The sequence below is a fragment of the Schistocerca serialis genome, chromosome 1 (genome assembly GCF_023864345.2).
Source record: "Schistocerca serialis cubense isolate TAMUIC-IGC-003099 chromosome 1, iqSchSeri2.2, whole genome shotgun sequence".
NCBI lineage: Eukaryota > Metazoa > Arthropoda > Insecta > Orthoptera > Acrididae > Schistocerca > Schistocerca serialis.
The window spans coordinates 1283250344-1283266235 of record NC_064638.1 but is presented as its reverse complement, the minus strand read 5'-3'; the positions used below and the strand labels follow the sequence as shown (position 1 = coordinate 1283266235).

General features: G+C 42.9%; 1 non-coding gene across 1 annotated transcript; it reads left to right on the top strand.

Annotated features, from left to right (window-relative positions):
• The first annotated feature begins 15353 nt into the window (after nucleotides 1-15353).
• On the top strand, nucleotides 15354-15430 carry Trnad-guc (transfer RNA aspartic acid (anticodon GUC)). Its single transcript has one exon. It is a non-coding gene; the product is annotated as a tRNA-Asp (tRNA).
• Nucleotides 15431-15892: the final 462 nt, after the last annotated feature.

The following is a 15892-nucleotide window of genomic DNA, read 5'->3' as shown; positions in this document are numbered from 1 at the left end:
CCTCAGCATCACCCGACTTAATTCGATTACATTCCATTATCCTCGTTTTGCTTTTGTTGATGTTCATCTTATATCCTCCTTTCAAGACACTGTCTATTCCGTTCAAATGCTCTTCCAAGTCCTTTGCTGTCCCTGATAGAATTGCAATGTCATCGGCGAACCTCAAAGTATTTATTTCTTCTCCATGGATTTTAATACCTACTCCGAATTTCTCTTTTGTTTCCTTTACTGCTTGCTCAATATAGAGATTGAATAACATCGGGGAGACTTCTACATTAGTGAAATCAAATCTGAATGTTGTCTCAGAAATATGTTAACTACTTATCAGAAACACAGTAGAATATTGCTGGTATCGAGAGGTTGAGGTGAGCTGCCGTAATGGTTACGTAATTCAAGTGTCATTACAACGTGCTTCAAAGGCATCATGCAACGAACATCGACATTTCTATCTCAGTGTATACCACTCGCTACCCTGCGGTGAGTGCGGCGAAGGTCACTTCTTGTACAACTGAAATTCTCCACCCCCTTGCACGTTCTTTTCGCATATCGTCCAAAAGTACCACTTGTTATTCTCAGCCACAAAAAAACTACAATAAATATCAAACAAACACCAGAAGACTTAAAACTAAAATTATAAAGACAAGAAACAGACCAAAAACAGAAGTTTATTGTCTTGAATGACTATGGATACTACATGATCATGAAAATCTCACGCAGACAACACCGCAGCCAAAGCAAGACGACGACAAGGACTTTGAAGCTAATTAAAGGACACATAAATGGCGCTTCAAACGAAACGTTAGTTCGTGCAGGTAAAACCTTCATCAAACCGTTTTCGAATACTTTGGGCTTGTCTGAATGACGGAAACCAAGCAAAAAGGTTATTCAGAACAGAAAGAAAATTCTTATGAATAGGTACGAGATTTAGTGTACTTACGTCAAATAACGCCGTATGTGAAACAGCCAGTGCAGTACCTTCAAAACACCGACTGATCGGACAAAACAGACTAGGCACCAATACAATGACGACGGAAATATTTGAGAATTTTCAGTATTCCAAGAGTTCAGCAGAGTTTCCTTTAATTTATTGACTTTCAGTACGTGCCCAAACAGTCATCTCAACAATGGAAATGTTATAATACAGTTTGTTCTGACAATTCGGATTATACAGTAATTTAAGTCGTACCCTGGTACTAAGTTACGTAGACTTAACTAAGGACAGATTCCGACATAAAGCAAGTTTTACATCCACGAATTTCAGTACAGTTAGCCGCCACGTACAGTGGACCAACCCATAAAGAAAACAAAGAACTGAGCGAAATAGAACTCAAACGGTACGAACCAGCAATATCAAGCATCTCCGATAAGAAAGTCAAGAAAGACAAAGGAGGAAATAACAATGAAATCCACTGTCTACGAAATAATTCCAAGTGTCTCTGTAGAGGGGTTTCCTTCATCTGTAAGGTCAATGCTGAGATTATAATTCAGCCCCTCAAACCAAGACCTAAATCAAAACCAAATCAAGAAAAGAACGAAAAGACAATATATTCAAAACTCTCATTTGTATCTGTCAAAATAAACGGTGCAGACACAGAAAAAAACCAGATCTATGGCTAAAGAAACCATACGCTCTCACATCAGCCCACACTCTCCCTTCAGGAGTGCAAAAAAAGGATCTTTTCGCGAATACTGCCGAGGAAAACGACTATTGACAAGCCGTATGAACTCTAATTTGCTCATTTTAATCACTTCGGCAGGTGTGTGTGGGATGAAGTAATGTTGTGTCTGGAGCGTTGAACATCATGTGAGCACTGGTATAGATACGTTAAATGTTACAGGGTTCAAATTAGCTTCTTACTTCTGTAGAGAAAATAAGGAGAAAGGAGGAGTTGCCACATTTGTCACAAACTGTTTTGATTTCAAGAATATTGATGTTAGTAAATTTTGCTGCGAACAGCACTTAGAAGCTTGTGCAACAGAAGTAGTATTTCATATAATGTCCTTTGGAATAGTGGGTATATACAGATCAATTTCAGGAAATTTTAACCTCTTCATCAAAAATATGGAAGCTCTGTTGTCCCATGTCATGATAAAAAGCAGGGAAATGATGGATGCTGGTGATTTTAATGTGGATTTATTGAAAAGCTCTGTTGGTGAACAATTATTGCAGTCAGTAACACGATCATTCAATTTAGTTCCTGCTGTGAACTTTGCAATTAGGATATGTAAATCCTCTGAGACTGTGGACAAATCTAGGGAAAAAAGTCATTTCACAAAACCAATAGTAAATGGGCTGTCTGATGATGACATGCAGTATCTTGTGTTAAATGCCGAAACTTGTCAGGATAAAAAAATCTATTAAATCTGAGTACAGGAGAGCAATACATAAGTCAAAAATTGACAAATTCAGGAAGTTACTCAAAGACATGAATTGGATAGATCTTTACAGTACTTTTGACTCAAATGGAAAATACAAAGCATTCATTAATAAAGTTACCGCCTCTTTTGAAAATTGTTTTCCCCTAAATGTAACTCAAATCACACAGAAGTCAAAAAATTAACTGCGGATTACACAAGGAATAAAGATATCATGTGGGACAAAAAGGAGACTGTGTCTACTATCTAGGAACAGCTCTGATGTTAGTATTGTAATGCATTACAAAGAATACTGCAAAATATTGAAGCAAGTAATCCAGAAATCGAAGCAGCTTTATTATGTGAAAAAGATAATTACATCAGGCAACAAAATAAAAACTGTATGGCAACAGTGAAGACAGAGATGTGTGGGGCCAAGAAGGAAGAGGAACAGATAGCTCTAAAAATAAATGAGACTTTGGTAACATATGCATGTAGTGTTGCAAACTTCTTAAACAGGTACTTCATTGCTGTTACTGACAGCTTGGGGTTATCAAGTTCGGTGAACAGTACAATGGAGTATCTGAGACCCCCTTTTTAAAAAAAAAAAAAAAAAAACTGCAGTAAAATGTAAATGGCACTCACATCTACCAAAGAAGTAGCATCCATCATAAAATTCTTTAAATCTAAGTATTCTAGTGGGTATGATAATATATGAACGAAGTTAATCAAAGAGTGCTCATGTGAATTGAGTTCTATCTTATTTGTGTAATCAATCTCTTGTCAGTGGAACATTTCCAGACTGGTTAAAATATGCTGAAATTAAGCCTCTTTACAAGAAGGGAGATAAAGCCATACCATCGAACTATCGACCAATTTCAATTTTGCCAGCTTTCTCAAAAATATTTGAAAAGGTTGTGTACAGGCTCTCCTTAAGCATCTGACTGCTAAACAAATTTTCACTGACATTAATAAATGGCTTACAGTTAATTCACTGTTATCAAACTTTGGGAAGACCCACTATATGCAGTTGAGATTTCTTACCAGCGTATGTATAACAGATGAAGACATGCATATCGAAGAGGTTGACAGTGTTAAATTTCTGGAATTACAACTCGATAATAAATTCAGTTGGGAAGGGCATACCACAGAATTGCTTAAGCGCCTAAACAAGTCTGTATTTGCAGTGAGAATGTATCAGATGTAGGAGACATAAATATAAAAAACCTTGCATACTTTTTTTACTTTCATTCTATTATGTCATACGGGATCATATTCTGGAGTAAATCATCAAACCGAGCAGAAGTTTTTAGGGTTCAAAAGCGTGTGATAAGAATCATTTGTGATGTAAATTCAAGAACGTCATATAGAAACCTGTTGAAGGAACTTGGTATTCTAACCACTGCTTCTCAGTACATGTATTCCCTAATGAAATGTGTTGCAAGTAATATATGTATATTACCAACCAATAGTTCAGTACATAGTATCATTACTAAGAACAAGAACAATCTGCATAAAGACGTAAAATCACTTACCTTGGTCCAAAAAAGGGGTTCAATATTCAGGAACACACATTTTCAATAAATTGCCAAAAACCATTAGAAATTTGGTTTCAGATAAACCACGGTTTAAACAGAGTTTGGAAGCCTTTTTGTAGGCAAAAAAATGGTTCAAATGGCTCTGAGCACTATGGGACTTAACATCTGTGGTCATCAGTCCCCTAGAACTTGGAACTACTTAAACCTAACTAACCTAAGGACATCACACACATCCATGCCCGAGGCAGAATTCGAACCTGCGACCGTAGCGGGCACGCGGTTCCAGACTGAAGCGCCTAGAACCGCACGGCTACACCGGCCGGCTTTTGTAGGCAACTCCTTTTACTCTGTGATGAATATCTTTACAGAGACTGTTAAGTCAGTTTAAGTAAAAAGGCCTGTTCGATTTCTCTTTTGACAGCACTTGGTCACAACAGTCAAGATTAGGCATTTTTTGTATGATAAATTTATTAGTAGTGCCTAACAATGTTTCATTCTGACAGCGTGTTAATTCTGTAAATATCAGCCGTTCCAGTTTACCGCTTTGCACTCACCTATTTCGGCAATCTCCTGACAAATGATCAGGGTAGGAAGTATTGTATTGAAATGTTTTGTGTTATACTTTCTGACACGTTCCACACCCATCTCATATTTGGGACTGTGGAACGAAAACTGAATGTAATATAATATTGGAATTTTAACAATGAAACCTCTCCTTGATGCACAACGCCTCTCTTGTAGCGTCTGCCACTGATGTTTGATGCCGTCTGCGAAATACTCTCTCTCTCTCTCTCTCTCTCTCTCTCTCTCTCTCTCTCGCTCTCTCTCCCCTCTCTCCCTTCTCTCCCTCTCTACCTCTCTGTCTTTACTCGTTTAGTTGATTCTGTCTTTTAGTGACCCTATGGAAAAAGGCACATTGATCGACTTTTAGTGACCCTATGGAAAAAGGCACATTAATCTTTCTGTCCTGCACTTTCTCTCGTAGGTTGGAATCCGTTACTTCTGCGGTGGCACCGATTCATCTCATGTTTTGCCTCCCTCTTCTTTTTGTGTCTTCGATATTCCCCAGCATTAATGTCTTTTCCAGCGAATCATGCTTTCTCGCAATGACTCCAAGGTACGTGGGTCTGATTTATATATATATATATATATATATCAGACCTTCCAAACGAGCAGTCTGGTTTTATTCGTTGGAATACTAGTCTGGTTTTATTTGTTGTAATACTGATCTATTAGTTCTCTTCATGGTCCATGGAAGTCTGAGGAGTTTCCTCCAATACGAGAATTAGGTCCGAAGCTCGTGATCTAGTGGCTAGCCTTGCTGGCTCTGGATCACGGTGTCCTGGGTTCGATTACTAGCCGGATTGTGCATTTTCTCTGTCCGGGGAATGGGTGCTTGTGTTGTCCTCATCATTTCATCATCATCATTCAAGACAGTGGCTAGAAAGGACTGTGCGCACCACAAACCAAATGAAAAGGTGTGTGTTCCACGCATTTATTATAGTCCTGTTCCCATATCCACACTTCACAACTGGAAAGACCATAGCCATTACTGTACGGATATTTGGTGTTTAAGTTATGACTCTACTCCTTAAAACATTGTCAACGTTGGACATTGCCTTTCTGATAAGTAAGAAGCATCTCTTGAATTCGTGGCTACGGTCACGATCAGCCAATATAGGGGAGCCGAGATAACTTAACTTAGAAACTACCTCCATTGCTTGTCCTCCTATGTGCCGTGAAGTGTTGGATGTAGTTGCCAAGACCAACCTTAGCAGTTTCTTCATTCTCATTCAGTAACAGGATATTTAACTATTCTTCACTTTCTGTCATCAGTACGGTATCATCTGAATATCTAAGGTTATTTATATTTAACTGAGGTATTTTATATCCTGTTTCTTCTTTGATTTAAATCGATATTCTTCACAGCGTGATCTGCATATAGATTGAATAAATAGGATTTATTCCAATCCATGGTGTCGCGGTGGTAGAGCAACCTTGTAATGTGATAAATATCACGGCTCAAGAACGACGCGTTTCCCTTGGGTGGGGCATCACAGGGTTATGCTGTGTGGCGTGGATCATCTGTCATAGCCGCGCAGAATAAGACCGCACTCGTAAACTGTAAATATGGTCCCGGAACGAGGTGCCGGTGGCCGATTCGTACTCACACGGCGTATACACGGTACGGTGTAGATTGTGTAAACAGTGTGTGAGCGCGGATTGGCCATCGGCACTTTGTTCCGGGACCGTGTTTACAGTTTATGAGTGCGGTCTTGCTCTTCGCTGCTATGACTGATGACACACATCGCACGGGATGACCTGGTGATGTCCTGCCCGCTGAAAGGTTTCGTCTTTGAGCCACTAAAAAGCATTCTGCAACCCAGGACTGTCTTTTAATATGAATAAATAAGGTGACAATACGGAGCCTTGCCGTACTCCTTTCTGAAACTTGACACATTTAGTTGTTCCATACTGTATATGGTCCTCAGAGTGGCTTCTTTGTCAGAGGGGAAATTCCGTATGAAGTAAATGAGATACGGTACTCCCATATTTTTGAGTACTTAGAATTTATTGTGATAGACACAATCGAAGGCTGTATCATAATCAATAAAATAGAGATACACATTCTTCTGGAATTCTCTTACCTTTTCCATAATCAAATAGAAGTTGGTAGTTTGATGTCTGCTCCCTCTTCCTTTACGAAATCCAGCTTTTTCTTCGGGTATTTGTCGGTATATATACTGTCGCACTCTCTCTAATGCCTACTAAACAAACCCGTGACAAAACGCGCCTCTTTTCTTTGGATGCTTTCTGTCTCCCCCTACGGATTTCAAATTGTCGAGTAATATTGTGAATAGCTGGCTTCTATGTGGGTGAATTAGCCTACTAAACAAACCCGTGACGAAACGCGCCTCTCTTCTTTGGATACTTTCTGTCTCCCGCTACGGATTTCAGATTGTCGAGTAATATCGTCAATAGCCGGCTTCCATGAGGGTGAATTAGCCTACACTGACTTCGGAGTTGTGAGAAGTTTAACCCTGTCTTGCGGATCAAAACTAGGTTGGCGATCCTTATTTAGACTTATTTAATGTAGGAATACTACATAATACTGTACAGTGATCTGAGAGACATAATAGTACAACTTATTGGTTAATTAAATTGAATTTTCATTCCATTTTCGGTTTTAAATTGAATATAGTTAAGGTATAATGTCGCTTTTCATTCCCACATTTCTCTCTATGAGGCAAAACCAGCGTCTTCGTTTCACGCTCTGCAGGAACGTGGAATTCCACTCCGTGACGTGACCAGTTCCTTCCCGTGAGAGGACTGTCGAGTAAATTTTTAACAGCTGTAATGAGGGTTTTAACGCTGCCAGCTACGTCAGTGAATTAGCTTATATTGACTTTCAGGTTTTGAGGACTTTAAACCTATCTCGCCAGTCAAAGCTAGGTTGGGACTCTTATTTAGACTGATTTGATAGTGTAACAGAGCAAAAAAATCAGTCCGAGTCCGACAATAGACGTTTCCGATTATATGAGCGGAGCAGTAGGTGCTATAGTTGTGCCGCGTGCCGCACATCGCCAGAAGTGTGTATGTGGTTCTGGCCGCGGGGACACGGAAGCTCGTAGGCGCAGACGAAGCGAGTGTTTCGCGTCCTCTAAATTGTTCTCACGGACTTGTGGCTACAGCCAGAAATCTTTGCAACGTCCTTTGTGCACGGGAGAGGCACGGGACGGCAGAGGGAGCAGCCGGACAGACAGCCTGCTTGTCGAGGCCCGCCGTGGACGCGCGCGCGCGGCGTAATGAGGGCACTTCTGCCCTGGCCGCGGCAGCAGTCCCTGCGGACGCAGTCCTGCGTCGGTGTGCGCATGCGCGGCTTGTTAGGCGGCCCGCATAACGAGCGCAGCGGGCCTACCGCGGCCTTCCATTCCGCGCCGCTGCCCACCGGCGCAGGCTCCGCTACAACTACAACTACAGCTGCAGCCGCAGGTGCGGCAGGGGCGCAGGAACGCGCCAGCTCTGGGGACAAAGCGAAGCCATTACGCCGCTTCCCTGCGGGGCCGTACGCACTGCAGACGTCTCTCTGGCCTTGTCTTACCTTTCCAGCTGCCCGGAGGGCCGGCGCATTCCGCCTCTCGTACGCCCCCACGAGCCAGCGCTCAAGCTCTGCCTACCGCTTGGCCGGCTCCCGAATTATCCTGCCCCGCACTACACGTGCAGTGTACAAAAGAATCTGCCCAGCGGGGTGTAAAAAGAAAAAAGGAAAAAAAAAAAACGCAAAGGAAACTCATTGTAATGGTTGATTGAGCAGTCCCTGCCACTAGGCTTTACGCAACCCATAACTCCTTCAAATTCCACACGCAAGATTTCGTATCCCTTCGCTTGCTACGCGCTATTAGTGCTAAAGAAAAAGACGAACATAACATATTTGTAGGAAAGTTAATGTAGTTGTATAACACCCCCCTGTTTCCCGGAATTTGGGAAATTACAAGTTAACAATGACCGTGAATTATGAATTTTGACCCGCGTCGGGATAAGGCATCCGAATCCGAAGTAAATAATGATTATTCCGCAGGAAACAAGAGACGTTATAACTCGATCGTCATCGAATGAGTAATTTCATTCGGCCGGCCGAAGTGGCCGTGCGGTTCTAGGCACTGCAGTCTGGAACCGCGGGAACGCTACGGTCGCAGGTTCGAATCCTGCCTCGGGCATGGATGTGTGTGATGTCCTTAGGTTAGTTAGGTTTAAGTAGCTGTAAGTTCTAGGGGACTGATGACCTCAGATGTTAAGTCCCATAGTGCTCAGAGGCATTTGAGCCTCCCTCTACGATTTTTACTCTCCACGCTGCCCTCCAATGCTAAATATATGATCACTTGATGCCTCAGAACATGTTCTACCAACCGGTCCCTTCTTCTTGTCAAGTTGTGCCACGTACTCCTCTTCTCCCCAATTCTATTCAGTACCTCCTCAGTAGTTATGTGATCTACCCATCTAATCTTCGGCAGTGGCCCAGTGTAACATTAAAGTTACAATATGGGAGTAAATTTCACTTGTTGTCGCCTTGTACCATTTCTTTGGCCTTATTCCATTTCTTATTCATAAAATCCGTGTTTTGATCATAAGAACAAGATTAAGACCCCAAAAGATCTTGCCTTTGTTGTGTCGTCACTTGCGCGCTGACCGCCTGCCGTACCAGAGACTCTGGAGGCTCCGATTGCCGAGCCGCTGCCCCGCGCTCCAGCCGAATAGCGAGGATTCTTGTGGCGCCGGCTCGCCTGCCAACTGGTAGGCAGTGGTCCCGGAGTTGCCGCGGCAATCTGGCGGCCAGTAATTCGATTCCCGCGCCACAATAAGCCGGCATTAGTCGGCGGCCCTAACGGGCCTTTTGTCGTCCGCCGCGGCACTTAATCTCGAGAAAATTACCGCCCCCAGCCGAGCGGCGCCCCGCGGCAGCTTTCTGGGATTTATGCGCCAACTTGGAGTGGGCGCGCCTCGTGATTGGTGACTCCGGCAGCGGCACGCTACCTGCCCCTCTTCCTGTTCCACTGGGCGGGCTCTTCGGTACGTAGAACTCACCAAAAGCGCACAACAGCGGCGAGCCGGACAGCGTCTCAGGTAGGCAAACTTCCCTGCACTACGTTGAGGTGACAAAATCGCGGCATACCTCCTAATGTCGTGTCGAACCTCCATTTTCCTGGTGTAGTGCAGCAGCTCAACAAGTAGTTGGAAGTACTCTGAAGAAATACTGACCCATGCTGCCTCTATAGGCGTCCATAATGGGGAAAGCGTTGCCGGTGCAAGTTTTTGTGCACGAAATAATCTCTCGATTTAATCCCATAAATGTTCCGAAGGGCTAGCAAGTATTTTCTGAAACTTTTTTTTTTTTTAGCCACGTATGAAAGTGACATACGGACGAACAACATTTTAGACAAGAAGACAATCGAAGGTTTTGATGAAGAAGAATGCTGGAGGTTAGATGGATAGATCACGTAACTAATGAGGTGGTACTGAATGGAATAGGGGAGACAAGAAATTTGTGTGACAACACGACTAAAAGGAAGGATCGGTGGATAGGACGCATTCTGAGTCATCAAGGGATCACCAATTTGGTATTGGAGGGAAGTATGGGGGAGGGAGGGCAAAAATTATAGAGGGAGACCAGAAGATGAATACAGTAAGTAAAGGATGTGGGTTGCAGTAATTACTGGAAGATGAAGAGCATTGCACAGAATAGAGTAGCATAGAGAGCTGCAGCAATAACGACAACAACATGTTCTGTAATGCTCTAATGAAAATATTTAACACTTGCTTGTTTCAAGCCAGATATTTCACATGTTCCAAAGATTCTGTTTCTGAAAAAACGGTGATCAAGTTAGAATGGCGTCAGGATTTTACTAAAAAGTGAAGATGGTGAAGCAATTTTTATCTTATGTGGAAGTCTATCGTAAATTTATATCTCGCTATTGGTAATCCAACTTTTATAATTTCATGTCCTTAGTGACTGGACATGGGCCTATGCTTTTTGCTAATAAAATGTTCATGGCTATTACAGTTACTACTTATGTGTAACCGAGCGAGGTGGCGCAATGGTTAGCACGCTGGAATCGCATTCGGGAGGACGACAGTTCAAACCCGCATCCGCCAATCCTGATTTTGGTTTTCCGTGATTTCCCTAAATCGTTTCAGGCAAATGCCGGGGTGGTTCCTTTGAAAAGGCACAGCCTACTGCCTCCCCCATCCTTCCCTAATGCGATGGGACCGATGACCTCACTGTCTGGTCCCCCCCCCCCCCCCCCCTCTTCCAAATCAACCAACCAACTTAGGAATACGACAGACAGAACATGAGCAGCATATGGACAAGGGAGAAAATGTGCGTTTTAAAGAGATATTGTAGGAAGTTTAAGCCCGTCCATTTTCGTAAAGAAACTGTGTGATTTGCGGGCCAGATACATCCGACAGCTTCCGCTGGTAAGCGCTTCACTCGAAAATCACGTTAACCAGCACGTCCCGTGTGACGTCGCTGGGTCTCGTGCGACTGGCTTTAGCGCCCTCGTCCACGTCAGCTGCTTCATCCCGCGTGAGGCCGGCTGTACCACGGAATACGACGTAAGGATAAATAAATGACAGGCAGAAGATAGACAATAGTAAAAGTCCAGCTATAGCTTGCGAACGATACGGTAGTGTAATAAATGAAGTAGTTCTCTTACATAGGAAGCACGATTACACAAGATGGCCGAAGAAACGGACGTATCACAAGTAGGAGAGCTTCGACGGTGAAAATGTTACGCCGCTGTCAGTCATTGCTCCGGAAATGTAGAAGAAATTGAAGTGTGCGTCTGGAGAATAGTAGTGCACGGCAGTGAGAGGTGGAGTACGGAATATCGGGAGACAGAAAAATTGGAACTATTTTGTGCTTTAAAAATATTAAAAATTTCCAGTCACAATAGATATGAAATTGCGCTGTACCGAAAATGTTAATGCAAAAGGTATCTGCAGCCGACCGTTACTAGACGAAGACACAGGCAGTGCTACTGCTACTACCGACTACGCGGAGAGTTACATGCCACTAGAATGAGCAGTAGAGAGAAAAAAAATTGTGTGTGTGTGTCCGATAATAGGGAATATTGGGTGTAATAGTTACATAGGGACGAGAGGATTAAGATTAGGTAGGGAAGGTGAAGGTCAGCGGAAACCAATCAAAAGACAATATACTTGTAGGAGCTGATGCCCGATGGCTCGAAAATATTTGAAAAATGTCATATTACCGCCTTGTTGTTGTTGTTATGGTCTTCAGTCCTGAGACTGGTTTGATGCAGCTCTCCATGCTAATCATTACCGCCTTAGCTTCTTGTAAAATACTTTATTCATAAAGCCATTTCTAGTTGCCTAACCATCATCAGATCTATAAAAGTATTCACGGCATCAAGCTAGGTGAAATATAAAATAGTTATCGTCAGGTAATAACACCATCGTAATATAAACTTCTCAGTCAATCTATAGCAATCAGTGTTGGACTTTTTTTTAATTAGTGGTTCGCGTGACCTTCGCCGAAGAACGTATTTTTCATTACTCAGAAGAAAACAACGAAATAGTCCCTGTAACTACAATTCAGCGCTGGCCTGAAAATGGATTTCTGCCGGAGAACAAATACCCGCTGTAGACAGCAGCGGCTCGGCACAGGATTACAGGCAGAAACAATTCCGGCAAACGGATTCCGAGCTCTGCCCTTCAATTTTTTTAATTCACCCTTTTAATGTTTTGCGAGGCTCTCGCAACGAGTATTGAAATTCCAGGGATTTGTTCTGTAAGCGCACTTAAGAAGGTGCTTCACTCGGTAATGGTGACCGGATTGCTTTAAAATGTAAATAAATTCGGCCGTTGTTTAGACTGCAGGCTGGATGGAGGCGGTTTAATTGCTCTGCGGAGTGGCCCCTGCCACCCCGAAACTCCCCCACCCCCACCCCCTCTCTTCCCCTCGACTGCCTGTCGGCCATTGTCGGCAGTTAGGCAAAGTCGAGCGGCTTCGCCACGATTCTTCCAACGGAATGCTGTCAGGGCGTTAGGATCCAGGTGCAGAAAACTAGTTGCTGCTGTGATATGTCACTTCAACCAACTGCTGCCATTAGTAAGTATGCACGTCCACAATCAACGCCTTTACATGAAATTTGAATAAATGAACTCGAAAACGAGGAAAAATCGGATAAGATCATTAAAAGCGATGTCAAACGAGAGACATTACTACTTATAAGATTCATCGTGAATTAAGTAAAAGAAAATTTAAATACAAAATAAAAAGGGCTGCTCACAGAATTTAAGGAGATTACTCTCACTGGAACTGAAATATGTAGTAGTTGTTGTAGTGCATTCATCTCTTGGTCTCCCTCTACGATTTTTACCCTCCACGCTGCCCTCCAATACTAAATTGGTGATCCCTTGATGCCTCAGAATATGTCCTACCAACCGATCCCTTCTTCTAGTCAAGTTGTGCCACAAACTTCTCTTCTCCCAAATCCTATTCAGTACCTCCTCATTAGTTACGTGATCTACCCATCTAATCTTCAGCATTCTTCTGTAGCACCACATTTCGAAAGCTTCTATTCTCTTTTTGTCTATACTATTTATCGTCCACGTTTCACTTCCATACATGGCTACACTCCATACAAATACTTTCAGAAACGACTTCCTGACACTTAAATCTATACTCGATGTTAACAAATTTCACTTCTTCAGGAAGGCTTTCCTTGCCATTGCCAGTCTACATTTTATATCCTCTCTACTTCGACCATCATCAGTTATTTTTCTCCACAAATAGCAAAACTCCTTTACTACTTTATGTGTCTCATTTCATAATCTAATTCCCTCAACATCACCCGACTTAATTCGACTACATTCCATTATTCTCGTTTTGCTTTTGTTGATGTTCATCTTACATCCTCCCTTCAAGACACTATTCACCGAGCGAGGTGGCAGTGGTTAGACACTGGACTCGCATTCGGGAGGACGACGGTTCAATCCCGCGTCCGGCCATCCTGATTTAGGTTTCCCGTGATTTCCCTAAATCGCTCCAGGCAAATGTCGCGATGGTTCCTTTCAAAGGGCACGGCCGACTTCCTTCCCCGTCGTTCCCTAATCCGATGAGACCGATGACCTCGATGTCTGGTCTCCTTCCCCGAAACAACCAACCAACCACCAACACTATTCATTCCGTTCAACTGCTCTTCCAAGTTCTTTGCTGCCTCTGACAGAATTACAATGTCATCGGCGAACCTCAAAGTTTTTATTTCTTCTCCATGGATTTTAATACCTACTCCGAATTTTTTTTTGTTTCCTTCACTACTTGCTCAATATACAGATTGAATAACATCGGGGAGAGGCTACAAACCTGTCTCACTCCCTTCCCAACAACTGCTTCTCTTTCTTGTCCCTCGACTCTTATAACTAGCATCCGGTTTCTGTACAAATTGTAAATAGCCTTTCGCTCCCTGTAGTTTACCCCTGCCATCTGCAGAATTTGAAAGAGAGTATTCCAGTCAACATTGTCAAAAGCTTTCTCTAAGTCTGCAAATGCTAGAAACATAGGTTTGCCTTTCCTTAATCTAGCTTCTAAGATAAGTCGTAGTGTCAGTATTGCCTCACGTGTTCCAATATTTTTACGGAATCCAAACTGATATTCCCCGAGGTCGGCTTCTACTAGTTTTTCCATTCGTCTGTAAAGATTTCGCGTTAATATTTTGCAGCAGTGACTTATTAAACTGATATTTCGGTAATTTTCACATCTATCAATACCTGCTTTCTTTGGAATTGGAATTACTACATTCTTCTTGAAGTCTGAGGGTATTTCACCTGTCTCACACATCTTGTACACTAGATGGTAGAGTTTTGTCAGGACTGGCTCTCCCAAGGCTGTTCAGTAGTTCTAAGGGAATGTTGTCTACTCCCAGGGCCTTGTTTCGACTCAGGCCTTTCAGTACTCTGTCAAACTCTTCACGCAGAATCATATCTCCAATTTCATCTTCACCTACATCCTCTTCCATTTCCATAATATTGTCCTCAAGTACATCACCCTTGTATAGACCCTCTACATACTCCTTCCACCTTTCTGCTTTCCCTTCTTTGCTTAGAACTGGGTTTCCATCTGAGCTCTTGACATTCATACAAGTGGTTCTCTTTTCTCCAAAGGTCTCTTTAATTTTCCTGTAGGCAGTATCTATCTTACCCCCAGTGAGATCAGCCTCTACATCCTGACATTTGTCCTCTAGCCATGTCTGCTTAGCCATTTTGTACTTCCTGTCGATCTTATTTTTGAGACGTTTGTATTCCTTTTTGCCTGCTTCACTTACTGCATTTTTGTATTTTCTCTTTTCATCAATTAAATTCAGTATCTCTTCTGTTACCCAAGGATTACTACTAGCCCTCGTCTTTTTAGCTACTTGATCCTCTGCTGCCTTCACTACTTCATCCCTCAAAGCTATCCATTCTTCTTCTACTGTATGTCTTTCCCCATTCCTGCCAATTGTTCCCTTATGCTCTCCCTGAAACTCTGTACAACCTCTGGTTTTTTCAATTTATCCAGGTCCCATCTCCTTAAATTCCCACCTTTTTGCAGTTTCTTCAGTTTTAATGTATAGTTCATAACTAATAGATTGTGGTCAGAGTCCACATCTGCCCCTCGAAAGTCTTACAATTTAAAACCTGGCGAGGTGCTGCACTCCGCCGGGCAAAGGCTGGTCCGACCGGTATTAGGAGGTATCCCATGGCATTTGTGACCTCAGTGCAAACTCGGAAGGTCACAACCGCATGTCTTACGGTACCTCTGACGTTTCAGCAGCTACATCGGATACCCTCTTGAACAGCGAAGACAAGTTATCATGTCTGTATCTCGTCTGTAGTTCTCGAATGCAAAAGTACGTCATCACGCGTGCTTGCTGGACTGTTAATATTTCGAGTCGTCCGCTCTCGGTAGCTGAGTGGTCAGCGCGACGGACTGTCAATCCTTAGGGCCCGGGTTCGATTCCCGGCTGGGTCGGAGATTTTCTCCTCTCAGGGACTAGTTGTTGTGTTGTCTTAATCGTCATCACTTCATCCCCATCGACGCGCAAGTCGCCGAAGTGGCGTCAAATCGAAAGATTTGCATCCGGCGAACGGTCTACCCGAAGGGAGGCCCTAGTCACACGACAGTATATTATTATTTCGAGTCGGCGAAGGGGAACTTCTCGTAAAGCCTCCAACACAATGACTCCATTGTTCTTTCCTTACCTGCAAGACCCAGAACAGTGCTTATGAGATCCATGTAAACTGCATAGTTACAATTAGTCAATGTTTACAACAATCAGACGAGGCTGTGTGTTGGACGCATTCTGTTAGCTCTGAAGCAATTAAAATTAGCTACACCTTGTTTTTTAGAATTTTGTTCTCCTGCTGACGATACAAATATGAAAATTAAAACTAATGCTAGCTCTCTTACTGAAAAGACACCTAGTGAAATATCTTGA